Here is a 27062-nt window from a genome sequence, read left to right on the forward strand (position 1 = left end):
TATTCTTTGAAACTGAGGATACAGTTCAGAGGTACCACGCAGGCTTTTGTTTGGGTTTTAGTACTGACATTTGAATCTAGGAGCGCTTTACCACTGAGCAAAATCCCCAGCCCTTTTACTTTTTTATTTTGAGACAGAGTCTAAATCGCTGACGCCGGCCTCAAACTTAAGATTCTCCTAACTCAGCCTCCCAAATCAACCGGATTACAGGAATTTGTCACCATATCTGGCTAGAGCACACATTCTTAGAGGCACAAGGGCCTGGGTTAGATCCCCACTACTATAAAATATAAACATAAAACATCCAGTTTGTTTAAAAAATAAACTTATGAGGATCAAACCACAGAACATAGGCTTTAGAAAAAGTCTTAAAGCTATTCATTTAATTAAAAGGAGAACAGAGGATAAGGTCAAAAGGTTGAATTACTCCTATATTAATTGTGATCTATTCAACACAAATTATGTTCTGTTCAAGAATTTTTTATGATATACAAGTATTTTTTTTGTTGGTTTGTTTAGTGATCCTAGAGACTGAATCCAAGTGGACTACTTTGGAGCTACATTGCCAACCCTTATATATTTTATATTTTGAAACAGGGTCTCAATCAGTTGTCCAGGCTAGCCTCAAACCTAGAATCTTCCTGCCCCAGCCTCCCTAGTAGCTGGTACAGGCATGTACTACCAGGCCCAGCAAGGTTGTTTTTTAAGGTTTTGTTTTGATGCTGGAGACAAACCCAAAGCCTTGAGAATTTTAGGCAAGTATTGAGATACATCCCCAGCCCATGACTGTTTTTTCTTTCTTTTTTTTTTTTTTTTTTTTTTTTTTGCCTCCAGTTGTAGGTGGACACAATACCTTTATTTTATTTATTTATTTATTTATTTTATATGGTGCTGAGGATGGAACCCTCACACATGCTAGGCGAGCACTCTTACCACTGAGCTAAAACTCCAGCCCGGTTCTTGTTGTTGTTTTGGTACCAGGGATTGAACCTAGGGGTGCTGAACCACTGAACCCATCCCTAGCCCTATTTTGTATTTATTTAGAGACAGGGCCTGAGTTGCTTAGCGCCTCGCTTTTTGCTGAGGCTAGCTTTGAACTTGCAATCCTCCTGCCTGCCTCAACCTCCTGAGCTGCTGAGATTACAGGAGTGTGACACCATGCCCCGCCCATGACTGGTTTTGTTTTTAATATTTACTTTTTACTTGTAGTTGGACACAATACCTCTATTTCATTTATTTATTTTTATGTGATACTGAGGATCGAACCCAGGGTCTTAGGCGTGCGATACGAGTGCTCTACCACTGAACAACAACCCCAGTCCCCCATGACTGGTTTTTTAAAGGACTAAAAGTTATTTAATAAATGAGACCACTTTGTAAATAACTATTTTTAAATAATTGCTCCAGAGCTGGTTTTCCCAAATATGGGACCATTTTTGCTACTCTGCCCTGTCCCAAATAAAAGATGATTCATCCTTGGAGTACAAACCTATTTGGAAGGACAACAGAAAGCATCGTAACATTGGTCAGGTTAAGATCTGTAGTTCATACTATCTTCTAAAAGATTATGTGAAAAACAAAATTTGATGTCCAAATTCTTCTCAGGAAAGACAGGTGTTTACTTTTTTTTAAAATATTTATTCTTAAGTTTTAGGTGGACACAATATCTTTATTTATTTTTATGTGGTGCTGAGGATTGAACCCAGTGCCTCATGCATGCTAGGCAAGCACTCTACCACTGAGCCACAATTCCAGCCAACACAGGTGTTTATATTTTATAAATTTAAAAACAAGGTTTATGTCTTTGATACCCTTATACCAGGGGTATGGGTTCATGTAGGCATAATATACCCGCCCATGACTGGTTTTGTTTTTAATATTTATTTTTTAGTTTTTAATATTTATTTTTTAGTTGTAGTTGGACACACCTTTTTTTTTCCCTTGGGGGGAAATTAAACCAGTACCATTCTACCATAGAGCTACATCCTCAGTCTCTCTTTTTTTTATATTTTTTTAGTTGTAGATGAACACAATATCTTTATTTATTTATTTATACTTGTGTGGTGCTGAGGCTCGAACTCAGTGCCTCACACTTGCTAGGCAAGCACTCTACCACTGATCCACAACCCCAGCTCTCCCTAGTCATTTTTAGAGACAGGGTCTTTTTAAATTGCCCAGGTTGACCAGGAGCTTTTGATCTTCCTGCCTTAACCACCCAAGTACTTAGGATTATAGGCAAGTGATACTGCTCCTGACAAAACGTACACACTATTTTTATTTTTGAGACAGGAACTCACTGTGTTACCCAGGCTGGCCGTGAACTCCTGAACTGAAGCAATCCTCCTGCCTCAGCCTCCCAAGCAGCAGAAGCATGGCAAAAATCAACCCACAATAAATATAAAATTCAATGATTTTTAATAAATATATGGAGTTGTATAAGCATTACCACATAGTAACATTTTTACCACCCCCCAAATCCCTCATGTCCCTTTCACCATAAATCCCATTTTCATTTTCATCCACAGTCGCAGACAATCACTAATCTGTTTCTCTGTCCTCATAAATTTGCTTTTCCTGGACACTGCACGTGGATAGAATAATGTGTCTCCTTTTGTGTGTTTGGCTTCTTTATTCTAAGTAACTTGGAATATACTCTGAGATACATCTGTATGGTAGTAGGAATCCGAACTCACACCTCCTTACTGCTGAGCAGAGTTCTATTGATGAACATATCATCAATATGTTATGATGTTTATCAATTTGCATTTTGTTTATTGAGTTGTATTTTTTTAATTTATTAGTTATTGGGCTGAGGATGTGGCTCAAGCGGTAGCGCTCGCGCCTGGCATGCGTGCAGCCCGGGTTCAATCCTCAGCACCACATACAAACAAAGATGTTGTGTCCGCCAAAAACTAAAAAATAAATATTAAAAAAATAATAATAATAATTTATTAGTTATTGATAGATCTTTATTCATTTATTTCTTTATATGCGGTGCTGAGAATCAAACCCAGTGCCTCACACATGCTAGGCAAGCACTCTACGACTCAGCCACAGCCACAGCCCCCGATCTGCATTTTGATAGAATGTAAATTATTCCAAATGTTTGGCTACTGAGTAAATGGCACTGGGAGGATTAAAAATATTTTTTTAGGGGCTGGGGATGTGGCTTAAGCGGTAGCTCGCTTGCCTGGCATGCGTGCAGCCCGGGTTCAATCCTCAGCACCACATACAAAAACAAAGATGTTGTGTCTGCCGAGAACCAAAAAATAAATATTAAAAATTCTCTCTCTCTCTCTCCTTAAAAAAAAAAAACAAAAAACCTCTGGTTCATAAATGAAACTAAACAGAAAAGCAATGTAAAATTATTTTTCTGTATTCCAAATTATAAATTTTTCACTGCAAAGAAAACATACCCAGATAGGCTATGAGTTAAAGTGACTCAGAACTAAACAAACAAACAAAAAAAAAAGAGGGATTCAAAATTCACAACTGAAAATTTCATTTCCTCTAGCTTTTGGAGTATGACCACTAATGCCCAGCTTTATAACCTTCATTATTTATCCTACATAAAGACCACCATACATTTTTTTTTTTTTTTTACTCTGGATGGGCACAGTAGAACATGCCAGTAATTCCAGCTTCTCTCTTAAGAGGCTGAGGCAAAAGAACTGCATACATTCAAGGCCAGACTGATAAATTTAGCAAGACCCTGTCTTAGAAATGGGGGGGCGCACTGGAAATATAGCTCAATTGGTAGAGCACCTGCCTCACAAGCACAAGGCCTGGGTTCAATCCTCAGCACCACATAAAAATAAAGATATTGTGTCCATCTACAACTAAAAATATATTTTTAAAAGCAGGGGGTGGCCTAGGGATGTAGTTCAGTGGTAAAGCACCTCTGGGTTCAATTCCCAGTTCCACAACCATCTTTTTAATGTTTATTTTATTATGAAATCACTGAAAATCATTTAGGAAAAAGGAAAGAAAACATGTCAGTTATTAAAAAAAAAAAAATACATTACCAATTTTAGGATTGGGGGGTAGCTCAGTGGTAGGACACCTGACTTGCAGGCTCTGGGTTCAATCCCCAGTACCAAAAGAGGGGAAAAAAACATATAACTCACTTATATTATTCACCAACTATTATTAAGTATCTACCACATGGTAGTCTTGTACAAAAATATACAGGTCTTATAGGACATTAAACTAAACACCCTCCATAAGTAGTGTTTTCATTATTTAAAATGGCACATGACAGATTATGTTAACAGATTTATTTATTAACTAAATCTGATCATATTTCCTCAGATGGCATAAATATGATATCTACTATTTGCTCAACACTAGATGTTTGTTCAAAAGTCTTCCCTATCATACCTGATTTTCTACAGATTGATTGATTATTTACTTCTGGAATTAAATCCAGGGATGCTTTACCACTGAGGTACATCCCTAGTCCTTTTTTAAATTTTATTTTCAGACAGGGTCTTGTTAGGTTGCTGAGGCTGGCCTTGAACTTGCAATCCTACTGCTTTAGCCTTCCAAGTTGCTATGCCTAGCTTTTTAGAAGAATTTTGAGGTGCCCCCAACCACCATTCCCATGCTTAGATGAATTTGTGAGTTTAAATGAAATTTTTCATGGTAAATTGGGAAAAGAAAAACTCAAATGAAAACAAAAAAAAAAAAAATCATTTCATTTGTGAATTCCATTAATAAGTTAAAGAAAGCCAGGCGCAGTGGTACATACCTGTAATCCCCAGAAGCTAGGGAGGCTGAGGCAGGAGGTAACAAGTTCAAAGCCAGCCTCAACAACTTGGAGAGGCCCTTAGCAACTTAGTGAAACTCTGTCTCAAAAATAAAAAATAAAAGAGGCTGGGGATGTGGTTCAGTGGTTAGGTGCCCCTGGGTTCAATCCTCAGTACCAAAAAGAAAAAAAAAAAGTCAAAGAATTTGCTCTTTATGATGAAGTATTACATAGCAATGAATTGGGATCCAAAATGACCTAACAACATTTTTCAAAAACTGGTCAAGGTACCCAGGTGTAGTATTATACATCTATAATCTCAACTCTTGGGAGACTGAGGCAGAAGAATTGCAAGCTCAAGGCCAGCCTGAGCAACACAGCAAGACCACATCTTAAAAAAAATAAAAATAAAAATAGTCATCACTATTTAAGGGTAGAAGGTAGGAATAGAACCAGCACTGAACTACACCCCAGCCCTAAATCTTTACATTTGCTTACATTTGTCTTTAACTGCAAATGGTGCCAAACATAATTTGCAAGTGTTTGCGTAAATTCTGATAAATTTTATTTATTTATTATTATTTTTGTGTATGTAGTCCTGGGGATTGAACCCAGGGCTTTGTGCATGTGAGGCAAGCACTCTACCAACGGAGCTATGTCACCAGCCTAAATTTTAGTTATGATTGATTTATATATTTTTACGATAGTAAATGTTAAGACAATTATCTACATTTTTATATCTTCATGATCTACCTCTTAATGTTTTCAATATTTCTAAACTATGTGGTTCTTCTTTAAGTTTTGTCAAATTTTTGAAGAATCTGCCCCCCCTCCCCCGAAAAAAAAGCCCCATAAGTGGACCATGCAGTTCAAACCCATGTTCTTCAAAGGCCAACTGTAGTCTATTAGCAGATGATAAGATAGTGAAGTGGGTTTGGGGATAAATTTAAATAGGATAAAGTGGTTGGCCTGAAAAAATACGAAGAAATGAGCCATAGAACAGGTGAAGAAAGAACAATCCAGGTAAATGTCCTAAGGCAAGACCAAGGCTTGAGTGTTCAAGAAACAGAGATTTGTGTGGCTGGAACTGAAAAAGCAATAAGGGTATTAGTTCAAACAAGTTAAATGGGGAGCAGAGAAAGAGAGAGAGATAGATATTGATGTATATATCAAAGAACACTTGACAGCCACAGGAAAAAAGAACTCTGGCTTTAAGGAAAATGGACCTCATTAACAGAGTTTATCAGAGTTAACATTCTCTGATTAAATTTGCTAACTATCAAAGGATACTGTAAAGGATATTGTCTGCATGTGTAAATATGTAACAACAAATCACACCATTATTCACAACTATAAAGTATCAATTTTAAAAATGTGGGAGGAAAGGGTTGGGGATATGGCTCAAGTAGTAGTACGCTCGCCTGGCATGCGTGAGGCACTGGGTTCAATCCTCAGCACCCCATACAAACAAAGATGTTGTGTCTGCCGAAAAAAACTAAAAATAATAAATATTAAAAAAAAAAGAACTCGCTTAGACCACCAAGTGATTTTTTTAAATTATTTTTTTAGTTGTCGATGGACACAATACCTTTAATTACTTATTTATTTTTATGTGGTGCTGAGGATCGAACCCAGTGTGCCTCACACAAGCAAGGCAAACACTCTCGCCACTGAGCCACAACCCCAGCCCCCATTAAGTGATTTTTAAAAAACAAAACCAAAAAAAAACATGATATGGTAAAGTCTAGGACCAAGAAGATGACAACAGGGACCAGAAAAGGACAGAATCTCTGAACTGACAACACAGAACACACTGGTAATAATAAGTAAAATAAGTGAAAATTGGAAAGAAGTAAAACTGTTCTTATTTGCAGTTGATGTGCAGAAAAATCCAATGGAGGAGGGAGGAACATGCCTCTGTTGGATAGAATTCATGCTTCACATGTATAAGCCCCATTATACAAAAATGAAAAGGAAATCCATTGAAATATATTTTTTAAACTAATAAAATGAGTGAATTTATCCAAGTTGTGGAATATAAGATCAAAATACAAAAAGTCAACTTCATTCCTATTTAGAAGCAATGGTCAAAAATCGGGACTACGGTATGACTCAGTAGAAAAATATTCACCTAGCAACATGAGGCTCTGGGTTCGATTTCCACCACCACACACAAACACACAAAATAAAATTTAAAAAACAAATAAATAAATAAGGTAGCATCAAAAATTATGAAATACTGCTAGGCGCAGTGGTGCAACCCTGTAATCCCAGAAGCTCTGGTGGCTGAAGCAGGAGGATTGCCAATTTCATGGAAGCCTCAGCAAAAGCAAGGCACTAAGCAACTCAGTGAGACCCTGTCTCTAAATAAAATACAAAATAGGGCTGGGGATGTGGCTCAGGGGTTGTAATTCATCTTGATAATAAGTATTCAAAAACACACACGGTTTACCTGAAAATATCTGAAACAGACTTATATTTCTAAGATGCTTCAAACATGAAGAGAAACTACATCTAAAATATATCATTATAAATGTCATGTTCTAATCAGCCCAATAAAAAAGAGCTAACACATCACTTACACTGCTGTCTCAGAGATCCATCCCCTACCCTCTTGCTCCAACTTTCTATTATAAGATCAAATGCCTTCTTATTATTATTTTTAAGGGGGTTGGGTACTGCAGATTTAACCAGGGCACTTTACCACTGAGCTATATACCCAGCCCTTTTTTGTTTGTTTTTATTTTGAGACAGGGTCTCACTAAGTTGCTTAGGATGTCCTTATATTGTTGATGCTGGCCTTTAACTTGCAATCCTCCTATCCTGGCCTCCAGAGCCCTTAGGATTATGGGCATGAGCCCCTGTATCCAGCTAAATACCATCTTCTTGATAAAACCTTCCTAAGTCTCCTCTTCACTGTGTTCCCTTGATAGAATTACATATTTTTGCCCCTAAAACTACACTGGCACAACAACTTATTTCCCTTAGCTATGAGAGGTTAAGTGATATCCTACCCATAACAAAGTCTAAACACAGCGTTCTGCATATACAGGCGCTAAAACAGGGGAAAGAATTGGTTGATGGCAGAAGTTCAAAAAGGTGACAAGACTTAGAGAGGTCTGGAGACGAAACCCAGAACTCTCAGAGTACTGGTTTCCTTTCATTCTGTCTTGATAACTGTAGCTCATTGGAGATAAGGAGAGAGATCAAGGTGATTTACCATATTATTCTGTCTACTTGTTTATTCAAAATTCTCAATAATAGCTGGGCGTGGGGGCACATGACTGTAATCCCAGTGGCTTGTGAGGCTGAGACAGGAGGGTGCCGAGTTCAAAGCCAGCCTCAGCAGCAGCGAGGCACTAAGCAATGTGGCTCAGTAGCTGAGTGAGTACTCCTGGGTTTAATCTCTGGTACGAAAACAGAACAAAAAATAAATAAATTCTCAACAATAAATTGTTGGGCAGGAGGGAGAGAGAGATAATAGATGGAGAAGTCAGGTGTGGTGGCACACCTATAATCCCAGCAACTAGGAGGCTGAGGCAGGAGGATCACAAGTTCCAGGCCTCAGCAACTTAGAGAACCTGTCTCAAAAAATAAAAAGGTTGGGGAATCAGCTCAGTGGAAAAGCACCTAGGTTTCATCCCCAGTACAAAAAAGAAAAAAAAGAGAGAGTAGGTGAAGATATGATTAAATCTTTCTTGTTCTTACTTTCCTACCTTTGAACTTTTCTTTTTCCTTTTAACTTGATCTTTGCCAGTCTCCCGTTTTTGTTGTCAACAGGTCCACTGGGTCATTAGCCATTTAACAAATGGTGGTTAGGAGGATAAAAGACAGATCCTTTGTGCAGGCAGTGGAATTCCAAATCCTAGACTCTTGGCTCCACAATGTCTGATTCAGAAGAACTGCTGGGAGCTATTAGTTTAGCTTGCCCACCCAAGCATTTAAGACTCAGAGTTCTTTTACACCACTCCCATATGCCTCTCATTTATGCCTTCACAGTTTTGTGATTGTATGCTTTCATTTAGCACAGGAACAGATCAGGCCCAGTGTGACCACAGCCATTATTAGGAAGGTCCAAGGATAAGGAATGCAGGCTAAAGCAGTTTCAAATGTGAAACTGAAACATATCAGAATGTTTTTACCTAGTGGGGCAACTATCCAAGAAAAATACAGTTCAAAATCCCCAAACACAAGATGAAGAGGACATATAGTAACAGTATATGAGATGCATTCTGGCCTAAATGAGAGCATTTGTCATTTGTAAGCATCCCTTATACTTTTCTACCTCTGAGACTTTGCTAACACTCTCCCCTGTACTTGTAACTGTGGAGTATGTAGATCATGTCATCCTTCATCTTGGAGGATCATACTCATCCTTCAGTGAGCACCTATGAATACTATACTCTGACATTGAAACTACACTGCACCCTGGCATTTAGTCCCTAAACCCTTGTTCTCAAATTCCTCTCTGTTACTCCACCTAAAAGCCATCTCTTATACTCTTGGAAGACCCAAAGCACTTTTTATGGTGCATCCCATAAGCCAAGTCAAAACGGACACAAGACCTAAAAGCTAAATTAGGCTATTTTCCTAGACTCTTAAGTGGAAAGCTGACAATGTCCCCTCATGTTCCCTTTCAGGATGGGGGAGGTATATGAACATGCAACATTAGCCACTTTGGTAACCAGGAGTGAAGTCAGCTTTCAGGGAATTCAGACCCTGAGCAAGAATACATTACAGGCTGGGGATGTGGCTCAAGCGGTAGCGCGCTCGCCTGGCATGTGTGCAGCCCGGGTTCGATCCTCAGCACCACATACAAACAAAGATGTTGTGTCCGCCGAAAACTAAAAAATAAATATTAAAAAAATTCTCTCTCTCTCTCTCCCCTCTTTCCTCTCTCACTCTCTCTTTAAAAAAAAAAAATACATTAGAGAAACAAAGGAACTATGGTGCTAATTCACATCATGGAGTTGTTGCAGTAAATCAGTCCTGAAGTCCCTCTGCCACACTAATATTCCAGTCCACAAATCAATACATCTTTCTCGCTTATATTGTTACAATTTTCAGATATCAGAAACCAAAAGGAGATAGCAAGTTTGAGACCAGCCTCAACTTACAAGGTCCTGTCTCAAAATACAAAATAAAATGGATTGAGGATACAGCTCAGTGGGAGGACCCCTTGAGTTCAATACCCAGGCACCCACCCATTCCCACACCTCCAAAAAAGCCTATTTTCCTCAATACTGAATTATAAACTCTGATTTATTTTGGTGTTCTCATAAGAGGGCATTCTTCAACAGGACATGGTAACATAGACCTATATTCCCAGCAACTCAGAAACTAAGGAGGCTGAGACAGGAGGATAATAAGTTTAAGGCCAACCTGAGCAATTTATAAAGTCCTTAAGCAACTAGAGGGACCCTGACTCTAAATAAAATACAAAAAGGGCTAGGGGGGTGGCTCAGTGGCTAGTGGGGAACAATCCAAGAAAAATACAGTTCAAAATCCCCAAACACAAGATGAAGAGGACATATAGTAACAGTATATGAGATGCATTCTGGCCTAAATGAGAGAATTTGTCATTTGTAAGCATGATATGTATGATACCAAAAATAAAAAAATAAAAAAATAAATCTTTAAAAAAGGGATGGGGCTAGGATATAGCTCAGTGATAGAGCATCTCTGGGTGTAAGCTCTAATACACAAAAACAAAAAGAAAAAAAGATAACTTTCTCCAATTCTTCCTTCTGGGTAACATATATAAAATATATATATTTAGGTCTACTATACAAGACATGCTCAAACCATTAAATAAAAGAACAAAAAAGCAAAACACCAATTTTCACATAAGAGTTGTCTTCCTACTTGCCTAATCCCTTGTTCTCAATTCCTCTGTTACTCCAGAAGTGATCACACAAAATTCTGTGACAGGAGTGATGGTTCCAAGCAGATTCCTCCATACACAAATCTAGTTTTCCCTAACAAATGCATATCAGACATATAAAAATCACAAGGGACCCAAATCTTACCCTAGAATTAATTAGGCCATTAAAATTCAAGCCCAAAATCTAGTTTCATGTTCTAACAACCCAAGTCCTCCCGACATACAGGAGCACACAAGTAGTAGGCTCTAAAACTGTATGCCAAGCCAGCTCCACTCCCTCATAGTGGAGGTAGGTATTTTCAAGCAGGCGCCAAATGATAAATTGTTCACATTATAAAAACTGTTTTAAGTCTGGTGCAAGTTTGGAAAACACATTTTCCCATAAAAGTATTATTAAAGCCAGCTGAAGTGGTGCATACCCATAATTTCAGGTAACTACTCAGGAAGGTGAGGAAAAAAAAGGATCCCAAGTTCAAACCCAGTCTGGGAAGCTTACTGAGATGAGACTATCTCAAAACGACAAATATTAAAAGAGCTAAAGGAACTGGGCTATAATGGCCCACACCTGTAATTCCAGTGGAGAGGCTAATGTAGGAAGACCTTTATTCTTTACCACTAATTTCACAGGATATTCTTTGGGAAATACCATAATGGACAATAGTACTATTGTCACCATAATTAACTAAGCAAATTTTGTTTTTTTGGTTTTTTTTTTATGGTGTTGGGGATTGAACCCAGGGCACTGGGCATGTAAGGCAAGCACTCTACCAACTGAGCTATATTCCCCAGCGTAACTAAGCAAATTTTAACAAACTTGAATATGGTTTTTACTGATCTTAAATGTTGGACTCAAAAAGTTATTAGGAAAATAACAAACGAAACAAATTTACAGTGATTATGTAGAAGCTCTGGGAAGGCTTATTTTTAAAAGAATGGCATATCTGAATCTCTTAATTCATTTTTTTTTAAGTTGTAAATGAACACAATATCTTTATTTATTTTTTATATGGTGCCGAAGATTGAACCTAGTGCCTCACAAGTTCAAGGCAGGTGCTCTACCACTGAGCTACAGCCCTAGTCCCTCTTAATTCATTTTTAAAATTATCATTACTTCTTTCTCCTTTTATGATACAAAGACACTAAGTTAATTTCATGTCTGGATTGTTATTCTTTTTTTCTTAACACACACACACACAAAAAAAAAAAAAAAAAAAAAACCGAGAGGGTTGGGAACAGTGGTACTTGCTTGTAGTCCCAACTACTTAAGAGGCTGGGGCAGGAGGATTACTTGAGCCAAGGATTTGGGTGCAAGTAGGAACAACAAAGAAAAATCTTGTCTCCTAAAAAGAAAAATAACTAAAATTAATAAACAAAGAGAGAAAGATTTCCTGCAGTAATTACACTAGAGTTGGAAGAAAAATTATGGGAGGGGCTAGGGATGTGGCTCAAGCGGTAGCACGCTCGCCTGGCATGCGAGCGGCCCGGGTTCGATCCTCAGCACCACATACAAAGATGTTGTGTCCGCCGAGAACTAAAAAAATTAATATTAAAAAAAATCTCTCTCCCCCCCCTCCCTCCCCCACCTCTCTCTCTTAAAAAAAATATTTAAAAAAATTATGGGAGGTTAAAGTTAAAAGTTTAAAGAATGATAGAAGGTTTGAAAAGAACAGATATGTGGGGGAAAAAAATGTCAAAGTTAAAGTCACTGGTTCCATATGTAACTAATTAGAATAAAAGAAAGAAAGTAACTGGGACATCCACAGTGCAAATTCCCAAAAGGGAAAGAAAAAGGTTAAATAAAAACTTCCTCCTACCAGCCAACTAGTGGCTCCAAGAGATTAGGACATGGTACTGGCTGGAACAGATTAGTTCTTAGGCAAACAGCGATCTCAACCAAATGAGTGGAGAGTATAAAGCTTGCTGAACCCAGTTGAGTATACAATTCTGGCAAAAAAAAAAAAAAAAAAGTGTAGAAGGTATTAAGAGGCCACATAAGTCATATCGATGATTCCACACACAGAGTTGGAACAGTCAGGCAAGTGGCAACACCTTGTAATCTAGTCAATTTTTAGCAGTACTGAGTATTGAAACTACGGGTTCCTGTGTGCTTTACCATTTAGCTACATTACCAGCCTCTATCACTTAGCTATATCACCAGCCGTTGTTTGCTAATTTTATTTTGAGACAGTTTTTTACTAATTACAGAGGTCCCAAATTTGCTATCCTTCTACCCCAGCCTCCCGAATTGAGGCCACATTGCTGGTTTACATCAGTGTGGCTCCAAGCCTCAACTTAAAGTTTCTGAAGATCTGAGAAACTAGTCAGTCTTATGTAAAATTCCAGCTTTCTGCTAAATACAAACAAACACAAACACACACACACACACACACAATTTTTTTTTTGTTTTGTTTTTTGAAACAAATGAAATCTGTACAAATCACAATCTCCAGACTGCAGGAAAATGAAATCTGAATAATCAGAAAACACTTCTTATAAAACACACAAATCAAATGATAAAATTATATCTAAGAGGTACAGAAAAATAATTTTTAGAAAGGCTCCTGGGTTTAGCACTTTACCAAATATATGTACAGATGGCTAGCTCAAAGATAGTCTTGCATGTAGCTGAGAACTTGAACTAAAATTGCTTACTGCCAATTCATCCTATAAAATTAGGAAATTTTAGAATGATTACATACTCAGGTATTGACAAGTGTAGAGATATGTTTAGACCATCATTCAAATGAACACCTGCACTCACTTAAGTGTATGTTTGTGGCCTGACTCAGCCTAAATGCTGAAATAAAAGCCAGGAGTAAGATATGGAACAAAGAGAATTTTCTAGGCATTCCAACCTTAAAACATAAGACTAAATCCCTCTCAGAGTGGTCTTTAGAACAGTCTTCTTCACATGGAAACATGGCCTAAGATTTATACTTCCTTTATTACAATCAATTTGAAATTTTTATTTGGCCCTATTGAAAAAAGTAGAACACCCACAATAATTTCTCAATATTACTCTAAGAAGGTAATTTATAATTCTGAATTTCAGTCTTCAAAAATTCTATGCTTTTATAGTTTTGACATAAAATACATTTATTCATTAAATATGTTTTGAAGCTGAGCATGGAGGCCTATGCCAGCAATACCTTGGACTCAGGAGGGTGAGGCAGGAGGATCCAAAGTTGGGGGCCAGTCTGGGCAACCTAGTAATCTGTCACAAAATAAAAATTTTAAAAAGGGGGCTGGGAATGTGGCTCAGCGGTAGAGCGCTCGCCTAGCATGGGCAGGGACCAGGTTCGATCCTCAGCACCACATAAAAATAAAGGTATTGTGTTGTGTCCATCTACACCTAAAAAATAAATATTAAAAAATAAATTTTTAAAGACTAAGGGTATAATTCAGTGGTACAATGCACTTTGAGCATACTAAAGATCCTGGGTTCAATCCCCAGTACAATAAAATAATTTTTAAAAGTACTGGCCACGGATGTGGAACCATTCACAATAAAAACCCTTATACACTATTAGAATCCTCATCTACTGCCAATGACAATTTAAAAATGGAAAAATTATATGCCTACATATAATTAATAGCTACATATAATAAATAGCTATTTTTTATTTTGAGACAATACAATATGTCTACACAAAAACTAGCATCCAGGGCTGGGGATGTGGCTCAAGCGGTAGCGCGCTCGCCTGGCATGCGTGCGGCCGGGGTTCGATCCTCAGCACCACATACCAACAAAGATGTTGTGTCCGCCGAGAACTAAAAAATAAATATTAAAAAAAAAAAAGAAAAAAAAAAAAAACTAGCATCCATGTTTATAACATGTTTCTTTCTTTTTTTTTTTTTTTTAGAGAGAATTTTTTTAATATTTATTTTTCAGTTCTCAGCGGATACAACATCTTTGTTGGTATGTGGTGCTGAGGATCGAACCCGGGCCGCACACATGCCAGGCGAGTGTGCCACCGCTTGAGCCACATCCCCAGCCCAATAACATGTTTCTTAATAGCCAAAAGTAGAAACAAATCAAAGATCAACTGAGGAAGAAGTAAGTAAAATGTGGTAAAGTAGATCAAGAAGCTGAGCAGTGATACCAGATTTCCTGCTGACTCCCTGTTTAACCTCACCTGACAGTTTTCTTCCAAAATAATCAAGTGACGCATGTTTTCTTTGATTACCCTGAGTATGGGCAAGAGGGCCTCAGGGAAGCTACTCTCTCCAGCATGGCCATTATATAATGTATGGCAGCAATTGCAGGAGGGCAAAGGAATCAGTGATTGAGAATAGTCTAAGGAAATAATGATCTTTGTTTTTGATATTTATAGAACTGAAAGACAGCTCCTGACTAGAAGAGGAGGGTTAGGATCTTATGTGTGACACCTGGTCGCAAACCTCCCCCTTTGAGATGATGCCCACCAGTCCCCTATCACCCATCTCCTATATATACCACTCCTAAATCAGCTTCACCACATGAGTCTGCCATATTCCAATCAGCTATCTCATCTTATCTTAATGAAGTTCTTTCTCTGACCTCTTGACTAACTGGCTTCTGATGTGCAGTGAACAGACCAAGTGCAGTAATAATCCTTGCTATTGCTATTGCCACTAAAATTGAGGTAGCCAATACTGAACCATTGCTCCTGGGAGAAATACAAGAATAGGGTCCTGTGAGCCTCCAAGTCACGTTTTTGTCAACCAATCAGTATCTATTTTTTTTATTTTTCTGTTTAAAGCACCTGACTTAATATATACATTACTACTGAACTATGGCAACCTGAAGCTTACTAATGTTTTCTCCATAAGATATACTCTAACAGATGCAATGGCTCTTACCTGTAATCCTAGCTATGCAGGGGGCATAGGCAAGAAATAACAAGTTGGAGGCCAGCCTCAACAACTTAATGAGAGCATGTCTCAAATAAAAAATAAAAGGGGCTAGGGATGTAGCTAAGAGATACAGCATCCTGGGTTCAACTCCCAGTATAGAAAAAATAAATTTGCAATAAAATTCTTACATCTGAAAACCAGAACATTTGCAAGTTTGCAATATGCTTATATAGGCAGTTGGGAGGGGGTAGGGACAAAGGGGGAGAAATGTTACAAATCTCTCAAGAACCCACAGTCTAAAAAACCCTTAGTTATTTCCAAAACCATACCCATATGGTGTGCAACAGAGTGCAGACCACTTCTCTATTCAGATCCTCAGATTCTGGATTCCAACAGAATACAAAAATCACAGTATGAGAAAGGGAACAAAATAATGTACCTTTAAAAAGTCACTTAAAGTGCACTAGTCCCCACGATTCCACGTCCTTCTGCATGGTCTTAACCATAATTATCAGCCTACAGGACTACTTGCAGGTCACACTGTAAGTTGTGATTTTCTTTCTTTCCATCCATTTATTTATTTGTTTATTTATTTATTTTTGTTCCAGGGGCTCTTTCCTACTCAAATTTGAGGCCAGCCACATTCCCAGTCCTTTTTACTTTTATTTTGAGGCAGAGTCTAACTAAATTGCTTAGGATCTCAGGAACTTGCTATAAGCCTGGTCTCAAACCTGTGATCCTCCTGCCTCAGCCTCCCAAGTTGCTCGGACTGCAGGCGTGCCTGGCCTTGATTTTTTTAATAATAGAACTTGAGACTTATTAGAAGGCATTTTTTTTAAGAGAGAGTGAGAGAGAGAGAGAGGAGGGAGGGAGGGAGGGAGAGAGAGAGAGAGAGAGAGAGAGAGAGAGAGAGAGAGAATTTTATTTTTTAATATTTATTTTTTAGTTCTCGGCGGACACAACATCTTTGTTGGTATGTGGTGCTGAGGATCGAACCCAGGCCGCACGCATGCCAGGCGAGCGCGCTACCCCTTGAGCCACATCCCCAGCCCTAGAAGGCATTTTTTAAAAAAATATTTTTAGTTGTAGTTGGACATACTTTATTTATCTATTTTTATGTGGTGCTGAGGATTGAACCCAGTACCTCACACTTGCTAGGCAAGCGCTCTACCACTGAGCCACAACCTCAGCCCTAGAAAGCATTTTAATTTTTATTAAATGTTATGTGCCAAGCACTGAATCACAGGCAATTCTTTAAATTAAAACAAAACAAAAAACATACCTGTGCCTATTTGTGTCCTTAAAACTGCTATCTACTCTAAAACCTACCTGACCAAGTGACACTATGAAACTAAAACAAAACAGACATAGGAATACAACAAAAGATTCTCCAATACCTTAATTTGCTTACTTTTTTCCAAAGTATATCCAACTGGGGTTTTAGCATATCATCTGTTTGCTTGTTAGCTATCTCTTGTTACAAGCAGCCTAGTCCAGGGACCCTGCGGGGATATTGGCTGGCTGGATTCAGCCTCAGCCCCACATAAAATAGGCAAACAGTACAAAAGAAAAAAAATGAATTTTTTTCTTTTCTAATACTGAGAATTGAACCCAGGGGCGCTCTACCAATGAACTACACGCCCAGTCCTTTTAATTTTTCATTTTGAGACAGGGTCTTGATAACTCTGTCTGGAAAAATAAATTTTATGCAATTTGATTAAACTGAGAAGTTTGGTCCTCCAGTCCCACAAAACTGGTTACAATTTATAGGTGATAATGTGGACTTAACCAGCCAGGGAATAGGTCAGTCTTCATTTCCTTGGCATCTACCTTCAAAAGTAGGAATTAAGAAATAATAGGGGGGGCTGGGGATGTGGCTCAAGCGGTAGCCCGCTCGCCTGGCATGCACGCGGCCCGGGTTCGATCCTCAGCACCACATACCAACAAAGATGTTGTGTCTGCCGAGAACTAAAAAATAAATATTAAAAAAAAAAAAAAGAAAAGAAATAATGGGGGACTGGGGCTATAGCTCAATATGTGAGGCACTAGGTTCAATCCTTAGCACCACATAAAAATAAATAAAGGTATTGTGTCCATCTGCAACTAAAAAAAATTATTAAAAAAATAAGAAATAATGGGAAGAGGCTGGGTTTGTAGCTCAGAGGCTGGATAGAGCACTTGCCTAGCATGTAGGACACTGGGTTTGATCCTCAGCATTGCACAAAAACAAATAAACAAACAAAATGAAGGTATTATGCCTGTCTATAACTAAAAGAAAAATAATGGGAAGCCAGATGCAGCAGCATACACCTACAATCCCAACGACTTGGGAGGTTGAGGCAGGATTGCAAATTTGACACCAGCCTTAGGAAGTTCAGGAGGTCCTAAGCAATTAAGTGAGACCCAGTCTCAAAATTAAAAGTAAAAAGGGGCTGGGGATGTGGTTCAGTGGTAAAGGACCCCTGGGTTCAACCCCACACACACCAAAAAAAAAAAAAAAAAAAAGAGAGAGAGAGAGAGAGAGAATGGCTATAGAAAAAGTTATCACAAATTTGCTTTTAATTTCAAAGAGGTCTGCTTCAACTACACTGTAATAAGCCCTCCTGGGTAAGATTCATCTCATCTAAATAATAACCCATATGAAAAATGCTTTTGGATACTGGGCACAGTGGAGCATGCCTATGATGACAGCTGTGGCTGAGGCAGGAGAATCACAAATTTGAGGCCAGCCTGGGCAGTTTAGTAAGACCCCTCTCAAAAAATAGAAAAGGAGCTGGGCACAATTGGCACATATCTGTAATCCCAGCAGCTCAGGAGGCTGAGGCAGGAGGATCAAGAGTTCAAAGCCAGGGCTGGGGCTAGGGTTCAGTGGTAGAGCACTTGCCTGCGACGCGTGAGGCACTGGTTCACTCCTCAGCACCACATAAAAATAAAATAAAGGTATTGTGTCAACAACTAAAAAAAAAAAATTGGGGGGGGGTGGGGATGTGGCTCAAGCGGTAGGGCGCTGGCTTGGCATGCCTGCGGCCCGGGTTCCATCCTCAGCACCACATACAAAACAAAGATGTTGTGTCCGCCGATAACTAAAAAATAAATATTAAAAATTCTCTCTCTCTCTCTCTCCTCTCTCACTCTCTCTTTAAAAAAAAAAATAACTAAAAAATAAATTTAAAAAAAAATTTTTTTTTTAAAGTTCAAAGCCAGCCTCAGCAACAACGAGGAGGCGCTAAGCAACTCAGTGAGACCCTGTCTCTAAATAAAATGCAAAAGCCGCCTGAGGATGTAGCTCAGAGGAAGAGCTTCCTTCAATCCTCCATATGGCAAAAAAGTAAATAAAAATTTAAGTAAGGGCAGGATGATATAGGTCAGTGGTAGAGTGCTTACCTAGCATGGGCAAGGTTCTGGGTCCAATCCCCAGTATCACCAAAACAAAACAAAAAATGCTTTTGGAAAGTAAGAATTGATTATCTTAATTCATTACAGTTTATGGTTTGTCGTGCACAGGAGCACATGCCAATAATCCCAGCAACTGGGAAGGTTGAGGAAGGAGGATCGAAAGTTTGAGGCCAGCCTCTTCAATTCAGCAAGGACCTAAGCAAACTTAAAATAAAAAATAAAAAGAACTGGGGATGGGCTGGGGCTGGGGCTGGGGCTGGGGCTCAGCAGTAGAGCACTAGCCTAGCACATGCAAGGCCCTGAGTTCGACCCTCAGCACCACATTAAAATAAATAAAATGAAGGTATTGTGTCCAACTACATCTAAAACAAATATTTAAAAAAAAAAAAAAAAAAAAAACAACTGGGGATGTAGCTCAGTGTTAAAAACAACCCTGGGTTCAATCCCCAGTACCAAAAGAATCAAAAAAACAAAAACAAAAAATACCATAAACCAAGCAAGGTAATGCACACCTGTAATCCCAGAGATTTGGGAGGCTAAAGCAAGAGAGTTGCAAGCTCAAGACCAGCCTCAGCAATTCAGCGAGACCCTGTCTCAAAAATTTTAAAAGGGGGGCTGGGGATGTGGCTCAAGCGGTAGCGCGCTCGCCTGGCATGCGTGCGGCCCGGGTTCGATCCTCAGCACCACATACAAACAAAGATGTTGTGTCCGCCCAGAACTAAAAAAATAAATAAATAAATAAATTTCTCTCTCTCTCTCTCTCTCTCTCTCTCTCTCTCTCTCTCTCCCTCTCTCTCCCTCCCCCCCCTTTCCTCTCTCTTTAAAAAAAAAAAAAAAATTTTTAAAAGGGTTTGGCATGTATTTCAGTGGCAGAGCACCCCTGAGTTCAATCCCCAGTACCAAAACAAAACACCTTAAATCACTTGCTCAGCACTGGTATCTCTCTCTCTCTCTCACACACACACACACACACACACGCCTTGATTTGCTTACTTACACCAGCCAAATTTCCACCCCTTTTGTTCACTTTTGCTGTCACTGTCCTGACCAGAGTCAACACCTATGTCAAGGTAAAGGCTGTGCTTAGGTATATGAAACTGGAAAAGCAATCAATTATCTCTTCTCCTAAGTCTCACCAGCTGTGTTTTCCTGATGACACAGAATCTGTCCACCTGCTTGCACAGATGGTACAGCTGCACTTAAAAAGTAAAACACCTGTTTCAGTTTATCCATTCCATGCAATTAGAACAATACTAGCTACAGATGAGGCAAGCCCTGGTCAACATTTTCATTTTACTGCCCAGATAAAGACCAAGGACATTTATAGGATGCTAAAATACATCTTTCATCCCCAAAACACAAATACAGCCATTTGAAGTTTTTATAATAATGTCAAAAATTGTAATAATATAGCTATAAAGCTAAGTGTGGTGGTCTCAGCTATTCAGGAGACTGAGATGAGATCATGAGTTTGAAATGATCCTGGGCAACATAGCAAGACCATTTCAAAACAAAAAACAAATTTGGTTTTCGTTAACCACTTCTCAAACTACTTAATTTAGAATATTACTCCTAGTAAAATAGGCTCATTACTCACTTGCAGTCAGAACTTCAATAGCAGTAAACAGGCTGAATGGATGGATAATGTTAAATAAAAAGCAGGTGACACATACGAAGTTCTTCCTTGTTTCATACCTAAGAAATTTTGTAATTGAGAAATATTTTACTTTCCCTGTGGGAACTTACATCAACTTCACCTTCACTTAAATTCCCAGAGGAATTTCTTCTAAGGAGACTCATTAATATTGGTGAACTAAAAACAGTGATTATTTCCTATGCAGATAAACAAAAACATTCATGAGGTGATAGATGATTTATGTCATATTCCATGAGTTAGTCTGAGTGTTGAAAAGTTTTACACTTTAGGGTAATTTGAGGGCTTATGGAGAAAGTAGTGTAGTGTTTTGGAAATCAAGGATGCCCCAGGAGTACAATAAACCAATATGAAAGCTTGGTTATTAAAGGACATAATATCATTATCAAGAATATCAAATAAAAAGCAATCAAATAAAAGATATGTTCCTCAAGTTTAAAATAAAATCTGGGCTGAGTATGATGGCACACACCTGTAATCCTAGAGACTCTGGAGGATCACAAGTTCCAAATCAGCCTCAGCAATTTAGTGAGACCCTAAGCAATTTAGTAAAACCCTGTCTCAAAACAAAACATAAAAAGGGCTAGGGATGTAGCTCAGTGGTAGAGCACCCCTGGGTTCAATGCCCAGTACCAAAAATAAATTAAAAAATTAAAAAATATGCAATAACCTATCTCATGAATCAGTTTACAATGATGAAAATACACACCAAGGTATATTTTATGGTGATGGGTGATGAGCTAATTTGGCAAGGCTTCTATGGACTTAGGCAGAGCTTGGTTCCACCTGAAGCTTCCCGTCTCCTATGACATCAAACAGTAGTAAAGGATCTATTTTTATTTCCAGCACAAATCTGCCTGGTTCCAGAACTTCACAAGTTAATGCCTTTTCCTACTGTTAGAGAAACATTATCTCCTATAACCACAGGTAACAGGTACATCTTTAAGAAGCAATTGCTCTAAAATGGACGACCTCGCACTTTCTGAGGAAAAAGTATTTGAATGGTGCTTGGCAAACTCATGAAGGAGTCTATCACAAACCTGTCTTTTCACAGAGTATTTGCAAAGTTCTCTAAAATGAAAGTGTGATCACTTTAGAGAAATCTCACTACTAAAACTGAACAAATCAATACTAAGTTCTGTACATATATCAAAACATACCTGGTACATAAAGACAAACACTGCATATTTTCTTTTATATATGCAAGCTAAAAATAGTTTATTTGAATATAGAATAATGACTATTAGAGATTGGAAAGTTGGGGTGGAGGAGATAGATGAAGACAGGATAGCAACTAAGAAAACGTAGAGGGCTGGGGATGTGGCTCAAGCGGTGGCGCGCTCGCCTGGCATGCCTGCGGCCCGGGTTCGATCCTCAGCACCACATACCAACAAAGATGTTGTGTCCGCCGAGAACTAAAAAAAAAATAAATATTAAAAATTCTCTCTCTCACTCTCTCTCCTCTCTCACTCTCTCTTTAAAAAAAAAAAAAGAAAAAGAAAACATAGAAAGTAAGTTTTAGTGTTCCACAGCACAATGCGATGGCTATAGTTCTCAATAACATGCTATATATTTTACTCAGGACTAGAAGAGAGAAGTTCAAAGGCTGCAAAAAAATGATAAGTAGATGAACATGATAATTAGCCTGATTTAAAAAAAAATTTTAGTTATAGACGGACACACCTTTATTATTTTTATGCGGTGCTGAAGACCATACCCAGGGCCTCACATGTGCCAGGCAAGTGCTCTACCACTAAGCGACACCCCCAGTCCTAATTTGCCTGATTTGATTAATGCTGTATACATATTGCAATATCACACCGTACCCATAAATACATACAATTTTTGTTAATTACAAAATGAAATAACAAAATACTACTGAGGATTTAGACTCAAAGGGAAAAAAATGATCTCAGGTAAATAGCATATATTATTTACAAAATGTAAATAACTATTTTCACTTATTATAGATGTAATATATTTTTACTTTTTTTTGGTGGTGGTGCTGGGGATTGAACCCAGGACTTGGATATGAGGCAAGCATTCTACCAACTGAGCTATATCCCAGCCCTATTTTTTACTTTTAAAAAATAGCCACTTTAGGGCTTGGATTGTGGCTCAGAGGGAAAGTGTTAGCCTCACATTTGTGAGGCACTGGGTTCGATCCTCAGCACCACATAAAAAATAAAGTGAAGATATTGTCCAACTATAACTAAAAAAATAAACATTAAAAAAAATTAAAAATAGCCATGTTAGGTGGGCATGGTGGCACATGCTTGGGAGGCGAGGCAGGAGGATAGCAAGTTCAAAGCCAGCCTCAGCAACTAAGCTAGTCCTAAGCAACTTATGAGACCCTGTCTCTAAAAAACATAAAATAGGGCTGGGGTTGTAGTTCAGGGGTAGAGCGTTTGCCTAGGACAGGTGAGGCCCTGGGTTCCATCCTTAGCACCACATAATAAATAAATAAATAGACAGATAAATGTAAAATCCTTTTAAAAGTGGGGGGGCTAAGGATGTGGCTCAGTAGTTAAGCACCCCTGTGTTCAATCCCCAATACAAAAAGAAAAAAATAGCCACATTAATAAAACAAAATAGAATCACTATAGCTTTAGAAAATATCTTGCTAAATGACAGATTAAATGGCCTTACCCTGTTCATTTTATCAGTTTCTCTTATTCTTGAACATTTGTTACTAATAAATGTAAAGACAACATGAAAAAAAATACTGAATGCTGCTATTGTTGTTAATAAAATCCAAGATACTTATCACAACAAAAAAGAGAAATGGCTTCCCTCTTGTTTAAAGATCTGATAGAATAGGTCTGTGGACTTCCCATCTGACAGGAACTTATAAAGACTGTAAAATATTACATACAGTATGATGAAAACATTGTATTATACATGTATAAATAGATATACAAAAACATCTGGAAATACAAACTTTCAGTAATGAAGTGAAAGGTTAATTTTTACTTTTTACTCAGTTTAACTAGAAGTTATTTTAGAATATCTTAGGCTGGGGCCTGGGGATATTGCCTATCATACATGAGACCGTAGGTTGAATCCCCAGAACCACAAAAATAAAATCAAAGAAAATCCATGTGGGTCAGTGGTATAGTGCTTACCTAAGCATGCTGAAAGCCCTGGTTAGATCACAGGGGGGAAAAAGGATTTTTGGAGGGAAAAAAAAAATTAGTGAGTATAATGCCACTCCTCTGCTCAAAAACCTCCAATGGCTTCCCAACTTATTCAGAAAATCCAAAATCTTTACCATGATCCTAAGTCCCTATCTGCCTTCTAACATTGGCTTTTACTGCTGTTCCTGCTAGCCTCATGCTACTTTATGAACCTATTAAGTATGTTCCTACCTCAGGGCCTCAATACTTATTATTCTAGTTGCCTGAATTGCTCCTGTCCCAGATGTGACATGTGCTTCTGTCAGACCTTTTTTCATATGTGATGCAAACCTCTAGTCCTGGCTACTAGGACGGCTAAAACAGGATATCAAATTCAAGGCCTGTTTCAGCAACTTAATGAGATCCTGTCTCAAAATAAAAAGGACTGGGTATGTGGTTCATTAGTGGAACTCCTGTGGGTTCAATCCCCAGTACTACCAAAAACAAATGTCACTTGTTCAGAAAAGTTTTTCACTTTCAAAGAACATTCTTCATCACCCTCCTCTCTTTATCTTCATGGGGGGGGGGGGGGGGCATGACACACACTCGGACTTGGAGGTGGAATTTCACTATGTGCCCAGGCTGGTCTAGAACTTGGGGGCTCAAGTGATCCTCTTACCTTGAGATAAGGATTTAGGATAAGTCTAAGTATGGTCCACTGAGATGCAAAAAAGGCCCTGGAACAAAGGCAACTCCTAAGCACTTATCCTTGACCCATGCCCTTTAACAAGGGAAATATGCAAACACAGGAAAAACTGGTGAAAAATTATGTAGCTCCACCATGGTTCCACCTCTAGTTCAGACTCTAGTGACCACCACTCTATAAATATTAACACCCCATACCAATGAGTTGCCTTCCCTCCTTTTCTCCCTCCCTGTAGAGAGCCCACATCCCCCTTGAATGTCTATTCCTTGCTTTACCTCAAAGGCATTTCTCTTGAGATTGCTCCCATTCTCCCTTGACTATCTATCTACTTACTTTCCTAAACAAGCCTCTGTCTATGCCTTTGACTAGCTCCTGCTGAAATTCTTTACCCTCACCAAGAATCCCATTGATCCGGAGTCAATTCCCCCACTTCTCTCTGTGAACTCCTTGGACACTTCCTTTTTTGGAGACATGTCTTCTGTTTGACCTCAGCCAGCACATGCCACCATGTTCCAGTACTAGGGATTGAATAGAGGGTGGGGGAGGACTCTACCACTGAACTACATGCCTAGCACTTTTTTTAATTTTTTGAGACAGGTTTTCACTAAGATACTGATGCTGGCCTTGAACTTGCGATCCACCTGCCTCAGCCTCCCAAACTGCTGGATTACAGGCAGACACCAACACATCCAGAATAAACAGAACTCTTAAAAAGACTACAATCCAAGTATTAATTTATACAACAACTCTGAAAAATGCTTTGACAGTAGCAGTATCTAATGAAGTCAAACACACACATACACACACACACTTGGAATTGGAAGAATATAGTCTTCCAATTCTACTCCTAGATATGTAGCAAACAAAAATGAATAGATATGTTAATATGTGCAAGGCCCTACATTCATTCCCTAGCACCAAGATAGGGCAGTAGAAATGACATCCATGTATCCAAAGACACAGAAGACTGTGTCCTGCATTCTTCCTAATAGGCAAATACTAAAAACAATCAAAATATCCATCAACAGAATGGACAAACTGTGGCACATAGGTAGAATTCTATTCAGCAATGAGAATGAACTATTGTTACACACAAGAACGTGTATTATTATTGAACAAAAGAAGCCAGATACAGAAAAACATGCTATATATGACTATTTGTATAATGTTCCCCAAAAGAGAAATACTAATGAATGGGATACAGATCAGAGTAGTAAGCAAAAGGAGGGATAGGTGGCAAGTAAAAGGCGGGGTGTTGGGGCTGGGGATGTGGCTCAAGCGATAGCGCGCTCGTCTGGCATGCGTGCGGCCCGGGTTCGATCCTCAGCACCACATACAAACAAAGATGTTGTGTCCGCCAAAAACTAAGAAAAACTAAATAAATACTAAAATTCTCTCTCTGTCCCCCTCTCTTAGAACTCTCTCTTTAAAAAAAAAAAAAAAGGCGGGGTGTTTTTTTTTGGGGGGGGGGTGGAGCGGCGCAAGGCGGGGTGAGTTAACCCAAAATTGAACAACTGAGGGGCACTTGCCCTCGGAGCCACATCCCCAGTCCTATTTTGTATTTTATTTAGAGACAGGGTCTCACTGAGTTGTTTAGCGCCTTGCTTTTGCTGAGGCTGGCTTTGAACTTGCCATCCTCCTGTAACAGCCTCCCGACCGCTGGGGATTACAGGCGTGTGCAGCCACCTCTCCTAGCAAGAGATGGGTTTCTGAAGTAGAAAATGTTTTCTATGTTGATTTATGTAGCAGTTACACAAGTATGATCACTGTTACAGTTTGGATCTGGAAGGTCCTCCAAAGGCTTATGTGTTGAAGTGTTGGTCCCCAGTGCACCAATGTTCACAGGTTGGGCTGCTGGGAAGTAATTGTGTGGGAGGCTAACCTTACACGTGACTGAGTTACACTCCCCAGCTGGGTGCTGAGGCTCTCAGTCACAGAAATCTGGTACCCTTCTTGGGCGCCAGGATCGGTGTCTTGTGCATGGGTGTGCCTTCCTACAGCCCCAAGGGTGAAGCGATGCTCACCTGTTCCTTTGTAATATAATCTGATGCTCACCTGTTCCTTTGTAATATAATCCCTTGCCCTGTTTAGGATAGAATCTTCCATGGAAGTGCCTTGTGTGTGTCTCCTTCTCTTACTGTGCCCTTGGGTGTGGCCTAACCAGATGTCAGTCAACCTACTGACAGTGGACATCATGAAGATACTCAGGCCCCTGAAACCTGATCCCTTGCCTCATTTGAATAGCTTCTCTTCAATAAAAAGGGTCAATGCATACTCTTGCTCTCTTTCTGCAGACCCTTAAGGTCAGAGAAGCCGTCACAGTGACCCCAAAGAAAAAGGTATTTGTGTCTCTTGTGTGGTTATTTCGTGCAGCCCAGTTAGAACAGAAACCCCAGGGCTGGGGATGTGGCTCAAGCGGTAGCGCGCTCGCCTGGCATGCGTGCGGCCCGGGTTCGATCCTCAGCACCACATACCAACAAAGATGTTGTGTCCGCCAAAAACTAAAAAATAAATATTAAAATTCTCTCTCTCTCTCTCTCCCTCTATCTTTAAAAAAAAAAAAAAGAACTGAGGATAAGGCTCAACCACGGATACAAAAAAGAAGGAGGGTGGCTCCATGATGGTGGACATAGGTCAGTGGTAGAGCAATCCCTAGCAAAAAAAAAAAAAAAAAAAGGTAATTTTCACAAAAATAAGAAGAGAGCTTATTTTTCACTAAGGCA

The 27062-nt window shown here is 39.0% G+C and overlaps 1 protein-coding gene across 9 annotated transcripts in view; it reads right to left on the minus strand.

Annotated features, from left to right (window-relative positions):
• Window positions 1–27062, minus strand: part of CBFA2T2 (CBFA2/RUNX1 partner transcriptional co-repressor 2) — a 143780-nt gene that overhangs the window by 100136 nt on the left and 16582 nt on the right. The window contains exon 2 of one of the 9 annotated variants that reach the window (XM_081292456.1): window positions 11878–11971. The exons of the other annotated variants lie outside the window; for them this stretch is intronic. The gene's annotated coding sequence lies outside the window, so the exon portion shown is untranslated. The remainder of the gene's footprint in view (window positions 1–11877; window positions 11972–27062) is intronic. 9 annotated transcript variants of the gene reach the window in all.

Source organism: Spermophilus citellus (genome assembly GCF_964194105.1).
Source record: "Spermophilus citellus genome assembly, chromosome: 4".
NCBI lineage: Eukaryota > Metazoa > Chordata > Mammalia > Rodentia > Sciuridae > Spermophilus > Spermophilus citellus.